The 4,966-nt window shown below is 26.9% G+C and overlaps 1 pseudogene; it reads right to left on the reverse strand.

Annotated features, from left to right (window-relative positions):
• Positions 1 to 669: 669 nt before the first annotated feature.
• Positions 670 to 2,861, reverse strand: LOC138911504 (NADH-ubiquinone oxidoreductase chain 2-like; annotated as a pseudogene).
• Positions 2,862 to 4,966: the final 2,105 nt, after the last annotated feature.

Below are 4,966 nucleotides of genomic sequence, written 5' to 3' on the forward strand. Positions count from 1 at the left end.
GGAAATTCCTGCTAAATTTAATGCGAAAATAGCTAAATCTACAGAAGCTCGTCCATAAGCAATTCCTGCTGATAATGGAGGGTAAACTGTCCTGTTCCAGCTCCGTTTTTAAGTATTCTTCTAACTAATAGTAATGATAAAGCAGGAGGTAAAAGTCAAAATCTTATATTGTTTATACGAGGGAAAGCTATATGAGGGGCCCCTAATATTAAAGGTACAAGTCAATTTCCAAACCCTTCAATCATAATTGGCATAAAAATAAAAAAATTATAATAAAAGCATGGGCTGTAACGATTACGTTATAAATTTGATCATCACCAATTAAGGCTCCAGGATGACCTAATTCAGCTTGGATTAAAATTCTTAAGGATGTTCCGAATATTCCTGCTCAAGCACCGAAAATAAAATATAGTGTTCCAATATCTTTATGATTTGTTGAAAATAAACACTGTCGCGATTAAGTGGCTGAAGTTAGACGATAGATTGTAAATCTTTTTATAAGAAATTTTCTTCTTAATCAATTTATTAGTAAATTTATTAATTGGTGTTATAGTCAATAATGACATCAAACTGCAATTTTGAAGGAGTAATTTATTACTAGGGCTTAAAGGATTTGCTATATTTACAGCTCTGAAGGCTATTAGTTTTATTTAACTTAAAGCCTTTAACCTAAAATATAGAATAGAATATTGAAATTATAAATAATCTAAGAATTGATAAAAATGTACAAATTAAGTATAATTTTATACTAAAATTATTGATTTGGGTGCTTTTTCAGTTTTCAGTTTTCAGTTTTTTTCGTAGTAATTTAATATAAATGTCGAAAAACAAATTCGTAGAAACAAGAATAAAGTAATTAAGGTTGATATTAATAAAATTATTAATTGAAAATATTGATTACAAACAGTTGTTGAAATATAACTCATTTTGGTAGGAATTCTAAAAATGGGGGCAATCCACCTATGGATAAAAAGTTTATAAACAAAATAAATTTTATAACTGTTCTTTGTATAAATCATGAAAATAATTGATTCAAATAAAATAATTTGAAAATATTAAATATAAAAGGAAAAATAAATGATAAAAAAGAATAAAATAAAAAAAAAATATTCAAATTGATTCATTAATTATTAATGCTCTTAATATTCAACCTAAATGGTTAATAGAAGAAAAAAATATAAATTTCGCAGAGAAGTTTGGTTTAAACCTCCAATTTCTCCAATAATTACTGAAATAACTACTCTGATGGGTAACAAATTTTTTAAATTTAAATAAGAAATTAGTATTAAAGAAGCAATTTTTTGCCATGTTATTAAAAGAAGAGCATTTATTCAAGTTAATCCTTCTATTAAATTAGGGAATCAAAAATGAAATGGACCTACCCCTCTTTTTAATAATAAAGTTGATAAAATAATTATTGAAGTAAATGAATTATTTATTTTAATTGTTATGCTGTTTTTTAATATTATTAAAATTACTGAAATAATAAAGCAGTTGAAGTTAAAGCTTGAGTTAAAAAATATTTTAAAGAAGCTTCTGTTGATTTAAAATTATTACTATCTCTTATTAGGGGAATTAAAGATATCAAATTAATTTCTAAACGTATTCATCCTCCTAACCAAGAGTTAGAGTTTACTGTAATTAATGTCCCAATAATTATTATTGTAATAAATAAAATTTTTGAAGAATTATTAAAAATTAAAAAGAAAAGGATTAAAACTTTTATAAATGGGGTATGAACCCAGTAGCTTAATTAGCTTATCTTTTTATATTTTGGTGTGCGATGCACAAAAGTTTTTGATACTTTTAGTAATAGTTTAATTCTATTAAATATAAAATCTTTCTAAAAATAACAATAAAATGAATCAATGAATGTAGAATCTTACATAATTTACCCTAGCAAGGTAATCCTTTTATCAGGCAATTAATTTTTTTTTTGTTTTTTTTGGTTTACTTATATTTTTTGAAAAATATTTGAATTTGTAATATTATATGTATTTTAATTAATTTACATTCTAGTAGTAAATTTAATATGATTTTGTTTAAAATTTTCTATATAGATATATATATATATATATTATAGTAAATTATCAATAATATATAAATATATAAATATATAATAATTTATAAGATTTATATTAATTTATATAAATGAAGAGAATCATTCGATAAATCTTTTAAATATAGATTTTTTTACCATATTTGTAATGATTTTTGGATTGCGAAATTGTTTATTTAAATTGTTAATTATATAATAATATATTAAATATTTATATATATATAGATTATCTATTAATCTCGACTTAGTATACAAATATGTTTTTTATTTTAAATTTATTAATTTTAAAATAGATACATTTTCTTTATATCTATTTTTTTACATATTGCAAAAACAAATTAGAAAGATTTTTTAATAGTCTTAAAATTGACTTTAATTTGATTTTTTATTGATGTTAATTTTTTAATTAAATTTAATTATTTTGCTTTAAGCTCGGAATAGAATGTTGCTTGCAAAAATTTATATCATAAGCCCAAATATAATAGATCACGCATATTTGAAATCTGTTTGGGTCGATGAACCCACAGGTACTTTAATAGCTGACCTTATGTCCGTGGCGTCCGTGAAATTATTACAATCTGTTGATGCCATTCACTTTATCATTAAGTTCCCGGAAATTAAAATGGCTTGCAGAAAGGGGATGCTGTATCCAGTTGCACATGAGAATGCTGGGCTACAAATAATACGACAACATTATAGCTGAGTGCGGAGATCAAGTGCTTGCCCTTAAGAATTGCACTTCCACGCCGGGAGGAACCTTTGTCAACTTTCACCGACCAGCTCTTGTGCCAGAGAGCTGCATGCTGGTGGCTTGGCAAACTGCCAAATGCAGCCGATTCACTTAGACCCGATCACATGGGTCGATGACGGAATTCTGATCATCAATAACCGGCCTGCTAAAGTTTGCGTTGACAACGGTACTGAAACTTGGGTTCAGGAGATCATCAAGGAAATCAAGGACGAAATTGGAAGCGTCGACAGCGAGGTAATAGCCTTCTTGTTGGGTGCTGTGTGTTGCACCATAATTTGCGTCGGAGTCACCTACCGTCGGTTCACCAAAAACATGGCATCCAAGGAGATTAAGAAGGTGATCGCTGAGATAGGAACGGCCGAGGGCGGCCTTAACTTAAAAGGGGAGCAGTTCTTGCACGACGGCAGCGCACGAGGCGCAAGCTAAGCATTCTAGCGGCCGTTGTGAATGCACACAATAGCTTAGGTATTTTTGATCAATATTTTGTAAATTTAGTTTTTAATTCGACTCATGTATAATTTAACTCACTCACTGCGGCGTGTCGGCCTAGTGTTTTATAAATCACTATCAAAATAAAGTTCCATCAAAATAATCCGCGAGGACTTATTATTTAAATCCTATATATATATATATATATTTAATAAAATAAATTAATTAACTTCTCTAGAATAAAGTGTACTTAAAACAGCCAATACATAAGATTGGATTATAGCTACAGCTGATTCTAATAAAGCAATCTGAGCTACTAATAAAAAAGTGACTAATATGTAAGATATAGATGGTCCGGTATTTTCTATTAAAGTAAGTAATTAATTACCTGCAATTATATCAGCAGTTACTATAAGAGGTGTCAGGACTGCTGGGGTTCCTTGAGGTAAATGGTGAGCAAATATATGTTGAGTATGGTTAATTCATCCATAAATTATAAAGGATAATCATAAAGGTAAAGCTAATAAAAGTGTTAGTGTTAAATGACTCGTTCTTGTAAAAATATAAGGAAATAAACCTATAAAATTATTAAAAAGAATAAGAGAAAATAAAGAAATAAAAATGAAAGTTGAACCATTGTGACCTGAAGGTCCTAAAGGAGTTTTAAATTCTTTATGTAAAGTTGATGAAATTGTGTTTCAAAATATTATAACGAGAAGGTATTAATCAATAAATAGAAGGAATTATTAAAAGACCTAAAAATGTTCTTATTCAGTTTATTGATCAACGGAAAATTGCTAAAAAATACAGAATATAAATTTGTTATCAATTTCAATATATTGAATTTAAATATATATATTTTTTAATTCATTTGATTTGGGGGAAGAAGGTATGTTAGCGTAATAATTTATAGAACAAAATAAGATAAAAGTACGAGAAAAAATAAAAAATAAAGTTAATCATTTAATTGGGGATATTTGTGGAATTAAAAATATTAATAGTTTAATAATTTTAGTTTGACAAACTTATGTTATAATTTTAACTAATTTTCAATTCATTAGAAGTGCTAATTTACTGTAAAATGGTTTAAGAGACCAGTACTTGCTTTCAGTCATCTAATCTAGAATTTACATTGTTAGAAATTCATTTAATAAAATAATTTACAGTAACTCTTTCAATTAAAATTGGTATAAAACTATGCTTAGCCCCGCAAATTTCTGATAATTGACTATAAAATTATCCTGAGCGGTTAATTAAAAAATTAGTTTGGTTTAAACGTCCAGGGGTTCCATCAACTTTTACTTCTAAAGCTGAAGTTGTTCATGAATGAATTACATCAGCCGCTGTTACTAAGAGTCGAATTTGAGAATTTATAGGTAAAACAATTCGATTATCTACATCTTATAAACGAAACCCATCATTTGAAATTTCATTTGTAGGAATTATATACGAATCAAATGCAACATTATTAAAATCTGAATATTCGTAACTTCAGTATCATTTATGACCAATTCTTTTTAAAGCTACTGAAGGTTCTTATAAACGAAACCCATCATTTGAAATTTCATTTGAAGGAATTATATAAGAATCAAATGCAACATTATTAAAATCTGAATGTTCGTAATTTCAGTATCATTGATGACCAATTCTTTTTAAATTTACTGAAGGTTATATATATATTATATTCGTCTAATAAATATAATAAGCGCGATAAATAATAAAATAAT

The sequence above is a fragment of the Drosophila virilis genome, unplaced genomic scaffold (assembly GCF_030788295.1).
Source record: "Drosophila virilis strain 15010-1051.87 unplaced genomic scaffold, Dvir_AGI_RSII-ME tig00001170, whole genome shotgun sequence".
NCBI lineage: Eukaryota > Metazoa > Arthropoda > Insecta > Diptera > Drosophilidae > Drosophila > Drosophila virilis.